Below are 23,808 nucleotides of genomic sequence, written 5' to 3'. Positions count from 1 at the left end.
TTATTTTGCACTTTATTTAAGTCTGACGGGAGCTGTAATGGCATTTGCGTTGGTGCTTATTTCAGGCATAGCTGCAGAGACAAACCTCCCAGCTGGACCTGTATATTCCTTTCCACAACAGATTCATGCTGTAATGCTCCGAGGCTAGTTCCTTCCTCTTTTTACCTCCTCATCTGCAGCTTTTGTACTTCCTTGTCCCTTAAATAATTAACAAGAAGAGGTTTGTCCTTTTAAAGGTCCCTGTCACTGATACTTGCCTATAAGAAGGTCTTAGAAATGGACCTTTCTTAAAACACACTGTTACCACTTGGATTCATCACATTTTTGGGGCAGTTTTAACATGGCAACTGCAGAAGTCACAGACACTTGAGTAAATGGTATTCCTCACAGGTAAGCTTGTCTCCTGAAATAACCCTGTTTTGTTGAACTGCCACTGTTCTTGTGTCCATCTCAGGAAAAAAAAAATTAGTTTTCCTTCTCTTTTAGGTCTTGAGATTTTTTATATCTAGAGTCTTATTAAACTATCATTAGTTTTTCTTTCCAAAAATGGAGCTTGATCTGGACTCCAAAGGCTTGACTAAGTGTCTTTTAATTGATGGAAAACTTGCACTTTACTTAAATGGCCTTTGATTTATTCTCCATTTCCCTTCAACTGCTGTGCTACTGGAGATGGCAAATTTTAACCTCTATTTTGTTTTTTTGGATAAGGCTTTTTTTAATGACAATTGTCTCAACCATATTGAATGTCCATCCCTCCCACTGGAAAAAAACAACAGCCTAGATCTGTGACAAGCCATCCAAAATCAATACCAGATTTTACCTTACATAGAACATGTGGACTTTGGGACATTGCATTTGTGGGGAGAGGTGTGACAAAGAGTGTTCAAAACCAGGAGGGTTTCTGTGTCACTGAGACATATGCTGTTATTCACCCAAGCAATAAGGGAAAGCAGCAAAAGAGGGGAAGTTTGGTCCATATGGGAGGGTAAGGGGGAATGGGAGAACTGAAATAAATTTAGTCAGTAACATTGTATGGCAGTTTATAACCTACGTCCAAAGAACACAGCAAGCATTAAGTTACTTGATTTGGCTGAGAGTCAGTAAAAGGGATGTTACTTAGAGTTTTGAAGAATTTGGCAACAGAACGACTAACATGTGAATGATGTTGCAAGGGAGGATAAAGTACTAGGACAAAGATTTCATACAGATAATATTTGGCTCAAGACCTGCAAGATTTGGATATCTCCAATAGAAACATGAAGACACTAACAGGAAAGATCAAACACACTCAATAAATTTTTATTACCTTGTAAACATTGAGAAAAGCTGTCTAACCAGCTGTGCTGCTCATCTTTTTCTTGGTACACGAGAAGTAAAAAAACAAAATCTGAATTTTTTCATCTTGAAAAATTTTACCTTAAATTGCTTCTCTGAAGTCTAGTATCAACACTATTATTTTCCATTTTCCATCTGCTGCAGATCATTTACCACATCCTTGAGCACTGCTGCAGACTCATTTCTGCCTGACCCTAATTTCCCATTGAGCTGTGAATAAACTGCTTTCCCTGAGCTCAGCCTCCAGCAGCTCAAGTGGATACATGCACTCATTGGGGCTCTATAATTTTAGTGAAATCAGTTTGCTGTAGTATTAAACTCCAGAAGCTAGGATTTTGGTGTTGGAGTTCCCCAAGGGACCTTTTATGTCTTCTACCTCTTCAATACAACAAGGGGCACATGTACAAATTGATAAAGACTGGATGTGGCACTCGGAGCCATGGTTTAGTTGATAAGGTGGTCATAGGTTGGACTTGATGATCTCAAAGGTATTTTCCAATCTAGTTAATGCAGTGATTCTCTGATACACTATCCTTGCGTCTGAAACCACTGCATTTTTCTTATTGTTTAAGGAAAATACGATCAGGTTTCAACTGCACTTTGGCTAAATCAATTTTCTCACAGCTCAACTCCCCATCTGGAAAATGAGGCTTACTCCTTTCCTCTTACACATTGACAACCCTGTCAATTTGTGTAATAAATGTTTAATTTTTAGATGCAGTCTGTGGAGAATGTGGTAGTGCCCTGCTCCACACAAGCAAGGACAGTGGGAACTTCCTCAAAAGCAAAAAGTGTCAATAATAATAATAATAATAATAATAATAATAATACAGATCTGACTTTCAAAGCAAAACACCATACTAACAACATAGAAGACCTAAACACGTTTACAGAGTCTACCAAAAGCAAGTATTATATGTTTAGTTTTTTTGCAAGTTGCTGGAGATAGGGCATAAGAAAAAAACACTGTGTTTTCTGTAAGAAATCTTGAAATGAAGGTAAATTTCAGCATTTTCAGTAGCTGTCTGTAATGATCCTGATGTGTTCAGTTATGGTAAATGTGGTGGAGGTGTTGCATGTGCCAGATCAGCAGTGACATTATGGAGAGGTATGATATAGTGTCTGCCACTATTGTCTCAGATTCTTCTTGTCTGAGCCTGACTTTGAAACACCTCTTACTCACTTTCCTCCCACAGGTGGACCAAGAAGAGAGGAATAACTTCTTAAAGTGTTCTGTAAACAATAATCACCTTTTTAGAGTTGTGGGACTTTAAAAAGATGCTTAGGACATCATATTGCCCATGTTCTGAAAGGTAAAATAGAACTAAAATGTCTTAATAGTCTAAAGAACAGTTTGAAAGCCAGAAAGATATGATCCAGAAAAATAATTTTCAAGTATTGGTGCTCCATTGCTCTACACTTGCACATCAGGTACACTTTTTGCTTTTTGAAGAGCAGGCACCAGAGCAGTGCCATACTTTTGTGGGTAAATTTATCAAGGGTTTTGTAAGCTACACACTGGCATTTTTGGAGATGTTTTGTTCATGATTCCCTGTGTTTTGCATATGGTGAAAGCAGGTGCAGCACAGAGAGATTGGCCACATGAAGTGGATGCTCTGAAGTCTGCTTTCATTTAGGAACAAAAGACAGGCTGAAGGTAGGAGAGAGGAAATACATATTACATCTGTGCCAAATATCTAATGCATAACATTAACACTGGCAAAAGAGGAAAGGCAGTTTAAATGTGGGGAGGCGCCTTCTCCCTAAATCTCTAGGGAGAAGGCGCATTAAAAAGAAAAAGAGGAACCCCAGATGAGTCTGTTTTTGATTTGAAGGCACACAGCATAGCAGCCTGCTGAGAGGAACTGAAAGAGTCTCTTTTGTAACAACGGGGTGTTTGAGTGTTGCACAACCAACTGAGAAGCATCCTGGGATATCCACGAGACTTCTGTGGATAAATATAGAGGAGGTGGAGGCAGCTGTTGAACTGTTCACAGCTTACAAACAAGAAAAGAGGTTTTGGTGCTTAGTCTATTAACCTGTTGAAAATAACTATTTTCTGGAATCTGGGAACTCATGACGGTGGTGGAGACAGGGGGCTACAGCTTTCTCTGCTTCTGGCTTTTATTCTAATAACAGCTGCTCTTCATCTCACTACCTCAAAGGGCCAGGAAACAAGGGATGTGAGGCTGGGTGTGTAGGTACCAGCCCTGTTCTGGGATATAACATGCTCTGAGAACTCCTGTCTGGTATGAAGGTAGAAGTGAAACTTTCCTTAAAGTTGCTCCATTTTATTCCTGTAAGTTATCTGCATTAGGAAAAAATGAAATAAGAAAGAAGCAAACCCAACCAGTCTGAAAGGAAAAATCCGTGTACACACACACACACACACACACACACACTAACAGAGTTAAAAATATTTCCTTTGGAGAAAAATTGTACAAAAGTATCTGCATCACCTTAATGACAAATAGTAATCCAAACGTACCTTAGTGTCTGGATGTCTCGAATAAGGGTAACAATATTAATATTTCTGGTCATAATTGGGTTTTATTCAACTTAGGGAGTAGAATTACAAGGGCAAATTCTGCCCTCATTCAGTTTCATAAAACCTTACTAAAGATGTTGAGAGGTACTGCAGTCTAACAGAGAAATTAGTGTCACTGATGTCTTGAAGTACTGATTCCATATATCATCATCTAAGACAGTCTTATACTGCTATACTTCATAGACAATAAAAATGTTGCAATGATTCCTGCTAGGGATTACCTCCTGCATTCCCAAGGGTTTTCCAAGGTTTACAGCCCAGGGAGAATTTTGAGATGACTTTACTGAATGGTTTTTCCAACTGTTTCCATGGAGATATGCGGGTTGGTGTCTATGCAGAGAGTGCAGTGAGCTGGCATTACAGCCCCTTACAATTAAGACTATCTTGGCAGTGAAGTTTTCTATCCTAAGGCTTGAGAAGTGATGCAAATGATTATTTTACTGTAAGTTTCCTGGAATACTCTAATTTGAAGCTTGTGAGAAGTGGCAGCAAGTTATTTATGCTCATTTGTGACAATGAGGGATTGTTGATGTCAGTGGGAGCAGAGAAAAATTCAGAAATACTGGGAGTTGTTGGGCAGCACAGCCTTGGACTATTCAGCCCACAAAGCTCATTGATTAGATTTAGTTCATATGGAAGCAGAACAAATTACTGCATATTTTCTATTTTGAGAAGAAAAGATGGTTCTATAACCTTTCAGGCAATGTCTAATTGGCTTCAGGGCTGATTACTGGTCCTGGGACAGTCACACGGACTGGCTCATGTCCTATCCCTTCTATAGCAGCATTGTCTTGAAGAAAATTGGCAGCAGAGAGCAAATCATAACACAGTCTGGACAATCAGAGCTCCAGTGTTCAAGCATCCTCCCAGACTTTCTGTTACTTAGCACTGAAGAGACATATCCTCAAAGTTCATTGCACAACTCTTTCTGCAATTTTATGAAAGTGATCATTTGTTATAAAGAGCCGCTAAAAGAAATAGACAGGCTTATTAGAGCAAATCTCTTTCAATGAATATGTGGTAAGGGCGATCGGGGGGCAAGCATTGAGCTATTTAGAGACTGAGAGAAAAATACTTTCAAACTTTTGGTTTTAAGGATTTTAAGGTCCTCTAGCTCCTCTATTCTATTGACTCAGACCAAGTGAATGTCACCTATGAAAGTTTCAACATGCTCTGCATAAAATAGCTCGTGCTGTTATGGACTGGTGCCCATCCTATAGGGTCCAGAGGCACAATCAAAAAGCTACAGCTTTACTCACATGAAAAGATTCCAAAGCCCAAATGGCTTTGTAATCCAAGGACCCTAAAAAGGGTTTGATGAGGAATGATAGTTGAGCAGCTTGTAATGCTGGTGTCTATGTATATCCCTAGTGCCTATCTCAAGAGCTCTGCTCTCTATCTGACTTAGCATATGAAGCCAGGTAGTTAAATTGGAAATTGTCACTCACATGCTTTGTAATATTGGCACAGGAGCAGAGTGAAGAAGAAAAACAGACATATGAACACTGTGCACATTTCCTTTTCACAGAGAGACTTTTGTGTAGGAATTACAAGCAGAGTGTAGTGAGTGAACCATGGAGATAAACTTCGTCTAAACATCTGAGGCTTTCCTTGGTTAAGCACAGTGGAACACTGTGGTCATTTAAAAAAAATTAAGAACATAAAAGAGCTATCCTATACTTATATCAGCTCTATCCAGGTGAAAAAAACAATTCATTAAAAATAAATTATTTTCTGTAGCATTTTCTCCTTCTCCAGAGGAAAAAAAATCAAGTAAATTGCTGCTTGACTTTTAGAAGGCTTGTTGTCAAGTATATTACCTACTGTAAGTCTAGATGTTTTTCATTTCTGCACAAAGTTATAGATGCACTTTTATAAAATGGAATTCTCAATCCTTCCTCATGGCAAAACCCCTTCATTTTGTATAAATTATCTTCTTGCTTATGTAATGTACAAAACCTTAATACCAGACAACTTTTTGAAGTAATTAGGTAGTACTTTATCACTTTTTCAACTCTCTTACCCACAGACAACCACAATATTTAAATTCATTATCTAAAGGGGGCATGCTGCTACTGAGATCTTTCTATGTTTACTTCCAGAGTAGTTTTATTTGCATCTTCAGAATCATTCCTCACCTAACCTGGAAAAATAACTGCATCAATGATGGGCTATTATTACTCATTGACTACTAATTAATGAGTAATTACTCTTGACAAAACTGATTTTACTTAATCACATCTTATAATTTACTGAATTGAATACACAAACTTGTGGTTTCTAAGAGGAGCAGCAGCAGAACTGGGTAACATTTGCAGCACAGTGTCTGGGCCACCACAGATTCTTCATTTGCAGCACCAAATCAAGTCCCATGTGTCAAGCCCCTTGCTTTGGAACTCCAGTGACAGAAGATTATTTTTGTGACTATGGAGCTTATGACAAAATCAGTCCTTGAATTCTTTGCTGGTAAGTTTTTCTCTTCATTGTTCTTAGACAAAAGACAAAAAATAGTGAAAAAGTAAAGTTTTTCCAGCTACACACACACATAAAGGCATGATTTGGAAAGCTAAATTTGCCAATTATTTTGAGGGTTTGTGGCTCTTAGTAAATGATTTGACAGATTGGGCTGGAATCAATTTCAGAAGCCATATAAAAAAAAAATTGAGACTTTGTGCAGGAAGATCATTGAATCACAGAATGTGTTGAATTGGACAGGAGACTCAAGGATCCTTGAGTCCAACTCCCAGCCCTGCACAGGACAGCTCCAAGAATCACACCATGTACCTGAGAGCATTGTGCAAACATTTCTTGAACTCTGTCTGTGTGTTTGTGCTGGGATTACTTCCCTGGGGAGCCTGTTCCAGTGACCAGCCACCCTCTGGGTGAAGAACCTTTGCCTAATTTCCAACCTAAACCTCCCCTGAGACAACATCAGGCCATTCCCTCGTGTCCTGTCACTGGGCACCACAGAGAAGAGATCAGTGCCTGCCCCTCTGTGTACCCTCATCAGAAAGTTTTAACCACTTCTCCAGGCTGAACAGACCAAGTGATTTCAGCTGCTTCTCATACAGCTGCTCCTTAAGGTCCTTCACTGTCTTCATTGCCCTCCTTTGGATGCTCTCTGATAATACCTTTCTTATGTCGTGGCACCAAAATGACACACAATATTCAAGGTGAAGCTGTACCAGTGCAGACCAGAGAGGGACAAGATCTTTTAAAACATGGGGGTGTTATTAATTTGAATATTTTTTATCTCTGAGGTCAAAATATTTGGTATACTTTTGACAATTGAAGAGATGGGGTTGTGAAATATCACTGGTAATGTACCTTGAGAAAGTCAGTAGAGTAACTTTTCAGGAGCAAAGTGGAGGCAGATCTTATAAGATTGCAGCACATACCAGTGACAACCAGAGCTGCTCTGCTTCAAGATGAGAGGGAAATAGCAGCACTGATAAAAAGGAAATATTTGGTCACTGTCAGCTTCCCCAGAGCATCTATTAGCACAGCAGACCTAATGAGTAAATCCACATTGGCAGTGTGAGTCATTTCTCTCAGCTGCATGAACAGAGCTTCAAGACTATGCACTAGGCACCCCAGCCTCTCCTATTTCAAAGCAGCAGAGAATATTTTAAAGAAGCTGAATGGAATAATTATCTGACTGTGAAATAATACTCAAGGGGCTGATATCCAGTGAGGTAAATTATAAATCAACACCAGATAACCCATGTAGAGAGGATGTTTGAGTAAGAGCTGCACTCTTGGAAAAGAAGCCAGGAGATCAGCTGGCCTCTATTCAGGCTGTGGCTCAGCTACTGAGATGTCTTGTGCAATTGCAACTGTCACTGTGGTGGTGAGACTTTGTCTGGAACAGAAATTAAAGAAGAATCCTGAACTGTAATAGCAAAGGGTGGTTGGCTTGGTCGTGGAAAACATGACAGACCTCCAACTAAACACAGAATTTACATAAAAAGAGAACTAGCCATATAGAATTAAGATACCTCTTAGACGTTTTATAAGGATGGCATTAACAAGGTAAAGACCATCTTTTTCTTTTTAAATTTGTTTCTGAGAAAGTGTTTGACAGCTCAGTTGAATCTACTAGCAAAACCACCTACCCAACACTTGGAGTGATTGCAGGACCATGTTTTAACATCTTTCAGAAAGATTGAAATGCTGAAAAAGCACAGGAGTAGGAATTGGCTTAGTCAGACTTCATGGTTTCCTGGGCCTGGCCCGGCCGAGTTTGAAAATGACACTGAAGCTACTGTTTATTTTTTGTTTATGTGTTTGCTAGTTTAAGTAAATGCAGTGTTTAGAATAATTTGCAAGGAATCCGGAAAACTCTAGTCCTGATCCACACAGGAGATGACTCAGAAAAGTGTCTGTTAATTTGAGAAGGTTAAGTGCAGGTGAAAGCAAAGAACTTGAGATTGTTCATATTTTTTCAGGAATATGCTGAACCATCTTATACCTGATTCAGGATACCTAAAGTTAGTGGATCTTGCTCATAATGTCTGAGACACTGGTTTCACGGGAAACTGGTCCATGTACCAGGTTCAACCAGGTTCAACCTACACAAAGAGTTTTTCCCTGATGGAGGATGATCTTTTTGAGCTTTGCAACCATTTTTATGCTTTAACATATTTTCACAATACCCAGACCTGCTCCTTATTGGTATGAAACTGATTAAAAATGAAAGGGTCCTGGATTCAAGATGCATGCTTGATTCTGCCTACAAATAAGAAATCTTACGATATGAGATACAGAAAAATAATTTTGGAGTCAGGCTTAAAAAATGAAAGCTGTTTTTTGCAAGCTTAGTTCTGAATTTGTCTTTTTTTTCCTTAAATATGCAATTGGATCTATCCAGGCCAGACTCTTATGTATCTGGTGAGCTCCATTAATTTCATGAAAGCAGAAATTCAGCTTGGGTTGAGCTTTAGCAAAATATTTTAAAGGATATTTGTATGGAAAGTACTTGCTTCACTTTAATAACCCATAAGACAAAAACCATAGCCTTTTTTCTAACAGATCCTTTACAACTGTATAATCTCATTCAGAAACTTAAATTATTTTGAGTGACAATGATTAAAGAACATTTTACATAAGCCCCATGTGGCACACGTTAGCGTGCTCTAAAATAATGCAAAAATAATTAGCAGGAAGCAACTAAATACTTAAGAGAATTGTAGGAAATAGATCAGAAAAAGTTATGAGGCTAAATTCATCCCCAGTGTAATTTCACTGACTTTATTCTGTAAAAAGATTGGAAATAACCACCTCAACATACTGTATACATGCTGGGAAGTGTCACTTTTAAGATGACCTGTTATACCATGACCCACTCCTGGGCTCTGTGCTGAGCTAGATCCCGCTGTCTTCTGTCAGGTTTATTCAGATTAGTGACTTTGTGTGTGTGTGTGGCCTTCCCCACGAAAAAAAAGATGTTACTTTCTTATTTTCAGAAAATGGAGGAAATTTTGACAGGGTGTTACACAGCCTCTTTGGGTTTCTGGGAGCCTTTAGTAAGCAATGGCAGTGTGTGTGTGTATCTGTATGTGCATACCAAGGTATATTTAGACATTAACTCTGGGAGCATTTCCTCTCATTGATTAATATATTGACCCATGTGGTCTGCTTAACTGTATTTATCTGTTTTGTCTAGTCAAATACTCTCAATAAAAACATTTTCCTGGGGAAAAAAAAAAAAGGCTTTTAAAGCAAGTATCCAGTGTATCTTGTACTTAGTTAATATTAGTTAATAATTTGTTTAAGCTGTTTCAAAAATGATCAACAATTTTCTTTTTTGCATCATTCTCTTAGGTCACATTAGGACTGGGTGTTTCTCAGCACACCATAGAGTCTGTCATCAAGTTCTGAAATACTCCATTGCAAAACAGACACAGGAAATGTGTCTGTTGAGAGCCTGAGTGGGGATGAGAAATATGCTGGGCTGTGGGAAAAGCACAGATTGACAGAAAAACAACAAATCATCTTTTTTATGTTCATTTCAGCCAAAATGAACACACATATATAGTGAATATGTGTATTGTGTTTTAAAATGCATCCTAACTGGCATACTCATATCAACATCACCCAAAACATTTCCATGTTAGTTTAAGGATTTACTTACGAATCATTATGGCAATACTTTACTGGGTTTTTCCCCCACATATTTGAGCATGGTGCATACTGTGGATGTGAGATTACATTCCTGCAGCTGGGTAGTTGGGCTTCAATATTACAAGCACCTTCATATGACACAAAGACCCTTCTTTTACTTTGCCCTGTATTACTTTCTTCTCTCCCCCTCAGAAAACAAATCCAAAATTTTCCATCCTGCTGCTTACAAATAAAACAAATTTATTTAGCTGCTACAGACTTGAAAATAAAAGGGCCTGTGTCCCATCTGAAGATCTCTGTATTATGTGTGAGCAGGGAAAAAGGTATCTTTCACAAGCAGCCATAACTGTGTCTCTGACATTTGATAAGGGAGGGAAAGATCTGTTTGTGCACAGAATTCTAAAGCCATGTAGTGATCAAAGAGCAATCCTGATTTTATCTTCCAGTACTTCCTCAGTGGTGATAAGATTAATTCTTTGAATGTTGCATTAGACTGCTCTACCCATAAATAGATGTGTAAAATTACAAACATGCAAGACTTAAAAAGGAGCGAGGAGAATTTCTTCGGCAGGCAAAAGCAGAACATATTTAAAATACGTATACATTTTTTTCCTCTAATTTTGAATCTTCATTACATTTTAAAAATAAAAACATGTAAAATGACAAAATTATTGTATACGTACAAGCCAAGAGCTGCTTGATTTTTTTCTTTCCGTATCTTATTTCTCTTTCATCAATGGAATGCCATGCTGATTTCAAGGTTTTCTGACATCTATTCTCTCTCTTACTGCTAATTCTGTCTGCCTTCTGCTTGATAGATGGGATGCTGGATGTGAGCCCTTCCCTGCAGGGACTCAGTTGGCACTTACAAAGACGGCTGTCCCCAGCAGACATCAGTTCTGGAATGTTGCAGGGGATCCCCTTCCAGAAGTCAAGTGTGATGCTGGAAATGCTAGTAGCTATTAATACTGTCTGTATTTTTATGATGAAAAATTGAGAGGTGCAAAACTTCAAGGCCCATTCTGACCCAAAGTGTGATTGCGGATGTTGGCATGAGCCCAAGCTGGTGGCTTGAATCTAGCAAAACTAACACTGTTAGTTTTAGTAGACATAGTGACACATGAAACTGATGTTTTACTTAGACATAGTAAAATACGAAACACAAGTCTGATATATTAAACCCTTGAGGAAAATTAACTTTGTTTATAGTGCATGGTGTAAAACACAACATGTTTATTCTGTCTCATACAGGCAAAAGTTAAAATCAGTAACCTTTATGACCTCAGTAACTGTCCTGTAGGGCTACATGACAATTATTTACAAGGTAGTTTTAGGTGTCTTTTCTTGAAATAAATTCAGATTTTGCATGTATAAGAATACAGTTGTAGAAGTCAAAAAATATTCACAAATGCATTGGTATGCACAGTGTAAGATCTGAAAATCTGAAAATTGGTATGCTGGTCTGCTTTTCAGCAGAGTTATTTTGGCAGCTGCATGAAGTGTCTGTTCTAGAAAGCACAACATTTAACTTACAGTCTAATGATTTTTACATTCCTGCCATTTTTGCCCCCACAGTATCATATCAAAGATGCTGGTGGCATTTCGGGTGTCAGGGTGAATACAATATTTACTAACTAGAGCTATTCCTAGGAACATGTAGCAATAGTGTAGAGAATTATGGGCCTGTTCTGTACCTGGATGGGAGAGCACAAGGAAAACTGGATATAGAATGATTATTTATCCACAAGAATTAGGCAGAAACATTCCATTGTCTCTGCTGATCTGAGAGAATAGGAAAGAGATGAAAGTAATGCCTAGAGATTACAAGTGGGTTCAGGGTTCTTTAAGAAAAGATATGATAACTTTAAGTCTTGGTTTTACAGAGGTAGAGAAATGTAGGAGGGAAAGATATTGAGGAAACTGAAATGCATTATGATTAAGTTACTTTTGGAACAGAAGAACAGTCAGAGCTGGGATTACAGTCAAAATCTTCACATGCCTGAGTGAACAACAATTTCATTTGCCTATGCTGCCACTTCATCAAGTACATCCAATGCACTTCATCAGCTAACTCCCTGTTAGCAGCTGTAGCAGGGGGTTGGTCATGGCAATTCCACTCTGTAATACTACTTGTTCTTTAGCTTAAAACCAGAGGAATAAGGAGGAAGATCTGTAACAGAAACCATTCAGTTCCACAGCTTTTAAAATTATAAACAGCTCTGAAATAAAGCTATTTTCTTGGTTTTGTTGCAAGTTCGTTCAGACTCCAACCCCACAGTGTCCACCACTACCAGCCTTTGCTGCTCCTTTCCTTAAGAGCCATGTGGATCACCTTCCCATTTTAAGGGCTTCTCTTCCTCTTTATTTCTCCTCTTTTCTGTCTTAGGCACAGGCTCAGAAGTCTCCACTCCTGGGAAAAGACAAGGCTACCAGAGAGGCAAAAGAAAGCAACAAGTTATTCCAGACGAGCAGCCTGTGCAACCCTTTGGCCAATGTTTGACGCATCAAAGATCTGTCGTGGTTCAACCTTTTCATACGCCCTTGGTCAGAACAGAGGAAAGTCAGTTTAAAAAAGAGCCAGCCATATTGGAAGAGGGTGCAGGAACCATTCAGAGCTAGAAAGGTTGAATTGCAGTGGGGATGAGGGAGGACAACTCAAAGTTTTCTAAATAAGGAGATTAAGAGATGCCTCAGTTACTGACTACTAGAACCAGCATGGAAAAATAATTTGGAATAATATTGTTGAGTCCACTAGATAAAAATATGGATGGATGTTCATCTCAAGCTGAACAAATCCAACCTAAAAAGAGAGCACATTTTTTTAACCACAAGTATGAAGTTAAACTTCAAAAGACATTTACAAGAGAAGCAATAAGTCACATACTCTGGATGTCTTTCTGGGAGATCAAGTTTTAATCAAGCCCAAATTATTGGCCTAGGTACAGGTAAAATATAATGGACTGCGGTATTTGACCCTGCAGGTCTGCCTAACACCTGATGCATGAATAAAGGCATTTTATAAGTCCGCGATTATGTGATGGATTCCTGGGCCCAACAAGTTAATCAGTGAGGCAGGATCTTGGCTGTATAACCTGCTAGATGTCTTTGGGAGATGGACTTGGCCTTGTTCCTCTCTGCGTCTTTTACATTAGCAGGTCCTGGGGTCAGAGAAATCCCGAAGACAGATCCTACCTAGATGTAAGCTGTGGCTGCTAGATCTCACAGACAGATCCTCTTTATACACTTTTCTGCTATTTCCCCATGTTGGATAGGGCTTTTCATTCTGAAGGGAAGAACATAGCTTCCTTGTCCTCTGGGTAGTACACAGCATAGTAGTCTAGATACACTGCTAAGATACAGAGGCAAGCATGATGTCTGAGTCCTGGGTTTAGACAAAGCTTCACAAAAGCTTCACATCAAGTCCCTGGTTTCCTGAATGACTGTGCTGACCAATAAGTAACTATGTACAAATGGATATTGGCATCAGCGTTTTGTTTGTTTTTTTTTTTTTTTTTGTTAATGAAGTGGTGAGTTCCAGATTGAGATTAAAGTTACCTGCCTCTGTGACCCCTTTACAGTCAGGATACATATAACAATCACATTCTCACTGGAGCTGAGAGTGATATTCAGCTTACCAGCCACTAGGGATGCAATTCAATTGCCCACACAAAGCCATTTAGAATCCCCAGAGCATTTGAATTTCTGCAGAAGGCTGGTAGAAATAACCTATGACTTATAGGACATACTCAACTCCTGGTGCAGAAATTAGAGGCCAGGGAGGATATCCCACAACAACCAAAATAGCATGAGGGTTCTATATCTGGGAAGCTCAGTCCATCCCAGGGTGTCACTCTAGATGTCTGATGAGTGTGATGGGAGTTTTAACACATAAGTAGGTGCCCAATTTTGGGGTCTTAATCTGAAGCTGAGCATTACTCAGACTAACTATAGTCCTGGTGCTCCGTGTTGTGATCACTGGTTTAAGTCCCTGCAGTAAGTACATCCTCAGGGGTCTCAGGTTTTGCCTAGATGCTAGACTAAATAACAGGCTCATCAAGTGTGTGTAACTGCACCCAAAGACCTTATGGTCCTGAGAACCCCAAAGATCAGACTGGATCTGATCTTTGCAACTAGGAGTTGCAAACATGACTGACATAAACCAGTGCAATCAGGAAGACTTATCAGAACTGCTGTTTAGGATCAATATGTCTAAACTATTCTGCCACCCTAGCATGGATCATTTGAATCTTGTCCTAAGAGTTTTATTTATCACTTTGACATTAAAAACATATGTATGGTGTGGCTTAACTAAGAAAATATATATATATATATATATATATATGATATGATATACATAACAAACCAATGCTAAGACCATCATCTATGATGGGGAGAAAATCATTTCTACCACTAATGAAGAAGAGAGATTTTTTTAAAGCCTGTAAGGCAAAGGAAAAGTTTTTTAATCACTGTCCTACTCTTAAGAATGCTTAAAAGTAGCTTTAATGAGAACCACTTTTGAATGTCTGTAACAACTATGGAGTCCTTCTCATCACTACACTAAGGTGAGGGAATACAATTGAAATTTTGTAACAAAAGTTTTCACTTCAGTCAAGGAAGGATCACTGAGGCAGATAAACTGGGTTAGGAACAATTACTGACACTAACTTTCTCACAACAATAAAAACAGAAGAGTGCATGTCTTCCACTGCAGACAGTTTTATTTGATATCATATCTGCTACACAGTGACTGATGAAGTGAACAGAGGAAGCAATTGTCACAAAGCCAACTGGGAAGAGACCTAGCAGAAAACAAGAAGGAAAAATTGCAATAATTTTAAGCCAGAAAATTCACATTTCTTATATCCTACCTGCTAACTCCTTTCTTTTCTGCCTTCACTGGCACAGCCGATCATGCTCTGCTAAAATTCTTTGTGAAATACGTATCTCAGCTCTATTTGTTCTACCCACATTGAAAGCCCCACTGAAGAAAAATATTGTTTAAAAAAAAGGTAACAAAAGTAGATTTATTTGGCTCATGCTACAATGAGGAAGATGAGCCCTTGGTTTGCTGCCCTGCCCCTCTTGCCATTATTGCTGCAGTGCATGTTGACCCTGTGTAGGCATGTAGAGGCCAGCAGAGCATGGGCAGAACCCTGTGTGCCTCCCACAGCACTGCAACCTTGCCCTTCAGCAGCAGAGCTGCAGTGCTTGCATCACATGCAGTAGCACCACACGGCTTCATCCACATTATGCTCCTGCAGGGCAGTTGTGTTGAGGTTTTGTCCTGTATGTATTAGGGGAGGAATGCAGAAGGAACTGACTAAATGGGTGTGATATCTTTAGTGGATCTAAACCCTTTTCCTATTTTACTCACCTACAGTGATTTCTTGCCTCTTGCCAGAAAAAAGGGCTTCCTTTTTTTTTGCCAGGGAAGCAAGGTCTCAGCCCCAGGAATAAACATATCTTATGTCTCAAGGAAATCCTCCCTTTTTATTCTGGGCTGTTTAGAGGACAAATACCTCCCAGACAGGATCCATTTTTACTTCCATGATGTGGCTGTGAGAAAGGTGCAGTAGAGCAATACAGTAGGAGAGCTGGACAACATACTCTTTGTTTCTAGAACAATGCAGTCTTTTTGCGACTTGAGCAAACACTTTACCCAGCAATACTATCCTTGGCAGTACTACAGAGTTCCCAGCTTCCATGGCCTAGGAAGGTAGATTAAGTTTCTCACCTGATTAATCACTCCAGTGGCTCTTGTCCAACCCAGGTGTCTCTGCAGAATAAAATATCATCACTTGCTGTGGTCACTGATGTCCTTTCCTGCTGCAAACTTTTTGAGAGTTTTGATAAAACCCTTTTTTTGTTGGATGCTCTTTTCCCAGTCACTGCTAAACCACTTAGTTAAATCTATTTGTTCTCCAGATCAGTCTCACTGCTGCAGATCTCAGTTGCTGCCATCAACCCAATTTTGTCATGCTGGAGAATGGTGTGCTGTAGTTTTGCTTCATTTCTTGTCCTCCTTCCACCAGCCTACCAACAAGTCTAGAATCTCCTTGCCCATTCCCATCCTGATTTTGGACTGACAATTGTTATTTCAAATGATATTTAAGTTGCTACAAACAAACTGGTTTTATGCATCAGCATTTCATGTTTTCTGCCTTCTTTGAGTAGAGATGGTCCGTTGGGTATTTTCTTCAGACACACTCAGCTTGGTGAGAACTCTTCCTGTTGCAAGCCAGCGGTACAGGCTTTTGCTCAGCTGCACAAGAGGGACCTAACTCTGTTTTGAAGGCATAATTGGAGGAGAAAATAATGATTAAGATTCATAAAACAGTGTGGGAAGGTATAAACCTTAGAACTCGAGGCATTAAACAGACCATTGGAAAACAGGACTCACAAAAAGTGAAAGAGGAACACATTTTTAGTAATCTGCAGGGACAGGCCATACAAAGTTTTCCACTAATAAAATTTCTGTTCTCATATGTTTCAGTGAATTATCCCTAGAGAGGTAGCATGTAACATACAGGTCACTTTAAACCTGGTTTTCAAACTGAAAGTCACTCAAGATTTTTGCACTCAAAAATCTTAGCCCCAGCCCTGCACGTCATGCTTCAGAGCAGTAAAGTATGAGGGACACCAGATTCAAATTACCTCTCTCTAAGCATTTCCTCTTCCTACCATTTCAGAGGAAAGCTTTATGGACTTCTGCTCCCAGCTGCATCTTTTTGATGGGTGTGGCCCATCAGTTCTCATCCAGCGATGGAGGCCACATCAGATGTCCTTCCCCCCAGGCATCAAGTTAGTTCTAGGGAAATTGTGTCCAAGGAGGGCTATAGAGGGAATTTTTTTCCTATTTCCTGGTTGGAACTAACTGGAAAAGGTCAAAGCAGTACCATTAATCACCCTGTCATGTGATGGATGGTGATGTCCGCTCCTTTCAGTGATTTTTGTTGCAACTCCTTCCTTATATCAAATCAAAAGCAGCCAAAACATAATGTCAGCCAGTAATTTATTGAGAGCTGCAAGATAATTCACTCTGTTAATAAAACACAGTGGTTGATATGATGAGGATGAGGCCATAATAAACAAATGAAGTCTCCTGACAGTAAAATGGATGAGGTTGGTTTCACTGGATATCTATCAGCAGCTCTCTTTCTGAACCCCACTTCCTCTCATCACAGAGTTCCTTCCTCCTTCCCAGGAGTTTCCTTTCAGCTTCTGCCTATGTGCCGCTGGAGCAAATCCTCCATTTCCAGCCTGCTGTTCTGATGTATCTCACTGCCTTTGACAGAGTGGGCGGTAGTACTTCTGTCAGTATGGAAAGGCTGTCAGGAGCCTTCCCAAGCTCTTAGGAAACACAGAAATTGCAGGCGCCTGTGTGCTGTTTCAGCATCTTCTTTTTCTCCTGTGGGATGGGGAAAAAGGGCTGGTTATGACGTAGAGCTGCTGAGTGAAAGGAACAAGTGTGGGATCCCCCATTCGTTTCACAGCATATGACATTTAGCCAAGGAGGGGAGCATTACCCCCCTCTTCAGCTAAAGGAGTCTATTGTAGAAACAAACATTAAGGCTTTGAGAACGCCTACCCCCAGCTGCACTGGGGGGCTTGGTGACACCCTCTTAAAGCACTGCACTGGATTTAGGAAGAAATATCTGCTGTGGGGAGGTTTATCTGAGATGTAGCATTTCTTAGCGTGACTATAAAGAGGAACTTGTGTGGAGCGGACGTCTCGGGCTCTCTCCCCACCATCCTGCGACTTGCTGAAGAGGCTCTGTGAAAATGATTCTTATCTGCAGTGTGGCAATTCTGTGTAGGTCTTTGTACAGCTCCACAACCCACTGGCTTGTAGATACTGTAGGAGTCCTTTCCACTGGGTAATATATCTGCTGCTCCTGAAAGAATGTCTTCCTTAATCCTACTTTGAATCAATTTCATTGTCTTAGACCCTGATAATACATTTTTAAAAAAAATTTGGATTTTCAAGATTGGGGCAATACTTTTGAATGACCATCCTTTAGCACTTCTCTTTCTTTCCAGTTTATATTTAATCTGAAAATTATCATTAATACTGGCGAGAGAATATGAGGAAGGAGGTCACTGGCAAACAGATAATAGCAAAATTTTGGTACCTTACCTACCCTGAAGTACATCTTGAAGCTACACTAAAATATAATAAAATAAATTTTTTTAGTAACTGAAACCAGGATTCTCCCCATCAAATTTCTCTGGCAGAAGAACAGAAATAGTTGCAAGCTTCTCTGCCAAAATGGTAATTCCTCCCTAGGGAATCATCCAGTTATGCAGAAACAAGGGCCTGTTTATGTCCTCTACATAATGCATATAACATAACTAAGGCACCTTTTCTGTTCCTTACAGAATAGATCTGTATATCTGAGTTAATATCATGGAAGATGCCCTTCAAGAAGTTGCGGGAGAAAAGAAAAGAAACAAATGAATGCTCATTACAGGAATGTAGAGAAGTCACCGTGGATTTCAAATTACAAAAATTTGCATGCCTTCTCTGTATAGCAGCCACATACATATTTCTGTCTTTTGCCAACAGTCAGACTCTTAAGGGATTTCTGTGTAAGTCCAACTTGGGCTCACTACCAGCTCAGAAACAGGCAGAATGGATGATGAGGTGAAGAGATGCTCCTCTTTCACTTCTTGTTAAAGGTAATTTGAGGGAATGGGAGTTTCTGTGTGGGAGAATATGTGATGAAAGAACAATCTAAAAATATTTCTTTTTGCTTCCATAGCAACTCCCATGCTGACATGTCTTTGCATTTGTTAATTCATTCTTTCAGCTCTCTTTGTGGGCTTTGTCCGGTTTGCGGAGCTGCAAAATGATCTCTGCGCCTGTGTTTGCAGATGTGTGCCTGCAGCCTGTTCTGGCAGCAGGGTACATCCTCCACCTCCAGGGAGACCTCCCTGCAGCCTGCCAGTACTTCAAGGGGTGTTATGACAAAGAGGGAGAGCGACTTCTTACATGGATAGATAGTGACAGGACTAGGTGGAAAGGCTTTAAAATAAAATGGGAGAGAATTAGTTAGATGTTAAGATTTTTATTTTTTTTTTTAACTCAGAGGGCAGTGAGACACTAGAACAGATTGCCCAGAGAAGCTGGAGATGCCCCATCCCTGGCAGTGCTCAAGGCCAGGTTGGATGGGGCCCTGAGTAATCTGGTCTCATGAAAGGCATCCCTGTCCAGAGCTAGGCGATCTTTAAGGCTGGTTCCAGCCCAAACCATTCCATGTTTCTGTGACTCTCTGCTAGAAACAGCACTTGATAGGGGAAGGGGTAATAGCCCTTATCACACACAAGAGTCAAGGGACAGAAATTGTCCTCTGTAAACTGCCCTCTTCTTTGCATTCTGACTCATGCTCTGGCTGACCCAAAATCATCAGAAGGAAGACCCTGACAGTTCTCATCTCATGGTGCACTGTAGTAAAAGCTGTCTTGCTCACAGTTTATCTCTATCTCTTCTGTGATATAAAGGTGCAATTCTGAAATTTATGCTTGCTAATGCTTCTGCCTTGTGTCTGATGGAAGCAAGGATATAGTACATTTCCTTCTTTCTAAGTTATAAGCACACACTTGAGTGAAAAGTGATGTAGCAGGGAAGGTTTTATTGCTTTCCATAACTTTGTTTTTCATATTTCCAGAGTAATTTTATTATTTTAGAGGAAGTGTGGGTGTTCCTGGAATTTCATTGAGGGTCAATAACAATTTCATCCGCATAAGGACACTTGTAAAACCTCAGTGTTGGCAGATGAAGCAATGCTGGGTGAACAATTGGTCTTGTTAGCACATTTTGTGCTTCTCTGGGATATGGAGGGTTCAAACAGCCACAGCATGTCCATCTCTCCAAACGCCTTGGTTAGCAAATGCCTTAGGCTTGATTTAGATTTGTGTGAGGAGCAGTTATCCTGCACAGTGATAACTCCAAGGTGAAACCAACTTTTTGGCAGTTCTGGTGGTGGGACAGTGCTGCCAGTGAAAGGTCCACAGTAGTCCATGTGAGTAGCTCTGGGATGAGGGTCTCATTGAACTGGGGGGGCCATGACCCAGTCAGGCCCTGGAAGCAGGAAGAATCTTTCTGTCTTTCTTGAAGCCCAGAAGCAGCACTCTTTTAATCTCAAACTTCTGACATCAAAGCTCTGAACATTTCTTTCAGAGAATTGTCCAAAATCTTTTAGTTCCACAATTCAACAACTTCTCTCAGACCCCAGAATTTATATCTTCCTTTATCAAAGGAACAGAGATTTAGCTGATGTGGCCAAAAAGCTGTCCTTTCTGTTCCCCTTTTAATCTTTTGTCACCTTTAGGTTACATGATAAAATTTATTTTGATCCTCTTATTCTTTTGACCTCAGTTTTCAACCAAGAAACCCATTAAAATAAAAAACCAATGTAGATATCTAAGTCAACACTAATCTAAGTCAACACTTTCAAAGTGTGATGTCATAAAACAAATTAACAACAAAGCTCTTGGGAAGATGCCCTTTTAACAAATTCAAAACAGCTGCTCTGCCATCTAGTGTCATTGAATAATGTCTGCTAAGCTCCAGTTTTCACTCTTAACTGCTGAAACACCTCTACCACGTACTTTTCCTTCCAGTAGGCTTTTCAGGTCAGGAACAAGCCTCTATCGGTGGGTGACCTAGAGAGGGATGAAAATCATGAGCAGTGTCCATTCAGAAGCTCTCTGGTGGCATTAAGGTGAATATAATTTATCTCTCACATAAAAGGACTGCTCCTTACCTCAAAGGGTAAGCTACAAAGCTAGGCACATCTGAAGAGCTGCTGATTTTCTCCCTGTGATTTGTTAGCTCTGTTTAGAATGTTATCCACATTCTTTATTTTAGGCAGGAAAACAACAAGCCTATGAGGAAAATGCAATCCTTTCAAGTCTACCAGATGTTCATTTTGCCCCAGGTATTTTCTGCTTCATACTATGAGGTCATCTCCAGAAGTGAAAAATTGCCTGAATTAGACCATAGAAGTCTGAATGCTAGGGGTCTTCACTGGATGAAAATGAATTTGGTTTTTTGCTTTGGGTTTTTTTTTCCTTTGGGATTTTTATTTATTTGGCTTTTTATTGTCTCTTACTATTAATATCTCCCCCAAATTAACTTATATTTATTAAGATCAGACAAACTGATTTTTTTAAAACAAGTTCAAAAATGTAAGTGATAAATATTTTTGTCTAGTTTAATGCTGTAGGTATGTACTTAGAAATTATTTAGAAATATATTTTTTTTCCCCAGGGCCAAATATTGTTCTTGTCTGGAGAATCAGATACGTGGCAATTAGGAATTATTCACATATTCTCTTTGTTTCTTACCCAGACAAAACCTCCTTACTTGAATGTTGTCTTGATAAATCTTTAGAAATTGACTTAATTTGCCAGAATAACTCCAAATTAAGATCAGTGCTCGCTACTTCAATTGATAACAGATGTTTGGCTCCAGTGAAAGGAGTATGACTTTACACATCTTTTGAAATGTCACAGCTCTTTGTATTCACAACTAGAAGCCATGCCAGAGCAAACCAATGCTGTCAATAGCAGTGCTGAAAGAAAACACACAAAGCACAAGACAGTGCATTCCAGAAACAGTACAAGTGTGGTTTGGAAAAGCTCAATTCTGAAGCCTCTAAAACCATGATTTAAATCCTGCAGTACAGTTATGGTCTGATTAATTTAGGAACTGATGAGAAATACTGCCTTAAATCTTTCTTCCTCAAGCAATCCCATGAGATTGCCACTTGGTGGGGACAAAAGTGTGATGAGGCAGATCTCAGCTAATTTTACTGAAGGGTTCTTTGAGTTTTTGAATTCTTAGCCCAAATAGATGTTCATCCTAAAATAAGGACTAAAAAAAAAAGGGAAATCCTTTAGGACTATAGGCACTGATTTTATCTTATCATAACATGTCTAAAAGAAACATTCTTACAGACTCCTGTTTTTCTATCAGGGTCTCTAAATCCACATTTGTTCCAAAAGCACCCTAGTCTGAAGTGCTTTGCAGAAGACTCTGGAGCCTCATGAGGTGGCTCTTTGAACATACAGAACCTTGTTGTGCTGTAGATGAATGAAGAGACGCAGGTTTTCCTTTTTTTGACCAAAGCTGACCAAAAGAGAGCTAGGTTTTTCAGGTGTAAAATGACAGCCAGAGATCAGCAAGCTTAGTGCATGGGTCTTGTTTATTCTGCTGTGCTCCAGTTCTCAAAATAAATAAATAATCCCCCTCACAAAAATTGAGTCACGTTTTGTTTTTATCACAATAGTCCCAGCTGTTTCAAATAGCTGGCTCTAATAATCTGTGGTTTAGAACTGATTAGCATCTTATATCCCCTCATTTTTAAAATGGAATTTTAATCAGATTGTAATTCCTTGAAACCTCCACGTCAGTGAGTACTTCCCTAACCATTAATCAATTGAATTTTGCCCTCAATTAAGCTGCTTAAATCCCCTTCATATTACTGATTGATAACTTTCATTGCCTCCAGCACGTCACTGACACACTGTTGGGGTTTTTTTTAACATCAGGGCCATGACACTATTATAAAACTGAGAAAAAGAACAGACATTTGCATTGCTGCTGTTGTGGCTTTTCAGCTTTCTCATTTTAAATCCCTGTTTTCTTCAGGGATTTGAAAGTGGGTCATAAATTCATTCCAAAGAGAAATCACTTTCATTGGTCTAATCATGCAAGTACTCAATGTCTCTTCTGGGAGGCCAGTTCTTAGTGTGGAAGTAGCTTAGCTCCTTCTGCTCAACCCCCCTGCATTATTTTTTTACTGCCTCTATGATGTTTTTTTTGTCATTTTTGTTTGGCTGGTTGCTTCTTATGCTACTGTGCTGAAGCATAACTAAATTTTTCTTAGGGAAGTTGGTAAGTTGTGACTCTACAACAGAGAAGGATAGTAACTGAAGGAAAATGAAGCTCTTTGGCTTGAGATGAAATGACTGCTATAATACATTGCAAACTAGTTTACTGGAAGTGAGAAGAAGCTAATACCTCAGATAATCAATTGCTTTAATGATTTTTCAGGACAACAACATGCAACCTAAGGGAACAGTTCTGCAATCCTTATTCAAACTAAGGAGATTTAAGTCTCTGGGACTGGGTCACGTATCAACTAAATAAATAAAGAAACAGAAAACATGCTTCTCAGAACAGGTTTTTTGGGTTAACTAAGAATTCATGTTGGAGACAATTACTCACTCATGTCCTTTCTTAGGTGCCACTTATATATTTTTTCCCTGAAGCAAAATGGGAGCTTTGCATGTTAATTTCTAGCAGCATGTCTTGTGTTTCAGTTTTAACCTGGTAGTATATTCCAGATTTGATACAGCCATGAGTTTAAGTAATTATCTGGAAGGCAGAGTCAGGTACAGTAACACAGTCTGGAATTTAGCCACCAGAATACACCAGACAAAGTAAATCCTCAGAGCCACAAGGTAGCACAGAAATCACCTTGAAAGAATAAGCTGAGTTCTCATATCTTGCTACCAATGTGAAACATAAAAAAAGCCCCGAAACCCAGACTTCAAAAATCCAAGCATTTCTTTATGATTACTACTGCTAAACCTAATTAACTCTCTGCATGTGCCAGACATAGCAGACCTGATTAAAGTCTTCTGTTCTGGTGTTAAAAGATAATCCAAGGCCTTCAAGCTTTCATGCAGATGCCTATGATTTTGTAAGAACACCTGCTGTACATCATATGCTAATCAGAATTTCTGAAGAGGGAAGGGAAGGGAAGGGAAGGGAAGGGAAGGGAAGGGAA

The 23,808-nt window shown here is 39.4% G+C and overlaps 2 long non-coding RNA genes across 2 annotated transcripts in view; one reads left to right on the top strand and one right to left on the bottom strand.

Annotated features, from left to right (window-relative positions):
* The first annotated feature begins 245 nt into the window (after positions 1-245).
* LOC107205199 lies at positions 246-14,219 on the top strand. The gene is made up of 3 exons (XR_001521883.3): positions 246-390; positions 2,532-2,648; positions 12,393-14,219. It is a non-coding gene; the product is annotated as an uncharacterized LOC107205199 (long non-coding RNA).
* A 263-nt stretch (positions 14,220-14,482) lies between these two features.
* LOC107205198 overlaps positions 14,483-23,808 on the bottom strand; it is an 11,836-nt gene continuing 2,510 nt past the window's right edge. Inside the window, exons 3-4 of the long non-coding RNA XR_004497639.1 lie at positions 15,744-17,417; positions 14,483-14,808 (exon numbers count right to left, since the gene is read on the bottom strand). This is a non-coding gene — a long non-coding RNA (uncharacterized LOC107205198). The remainder of the gene's footprint in view (positions 14,809-15,743; positions 17,418-23,808) is intronic.

This window comes from Parus major, chromosome 1A (assembly GCF_001522545.3).
Source record: "Parus major isolate Abel chromosome 1A, Parus_major1.1, whole genome shotgun sequence".
NCBI lineage: Eukaryota > Metazoa > Chordata > Aves > Passeriformes > Paridae > Parus > Parus major.
Note: the sequence above shows the minus strand (reverse complement) of the source record. Positions and strands in the feature narration are given on the sequence as shown.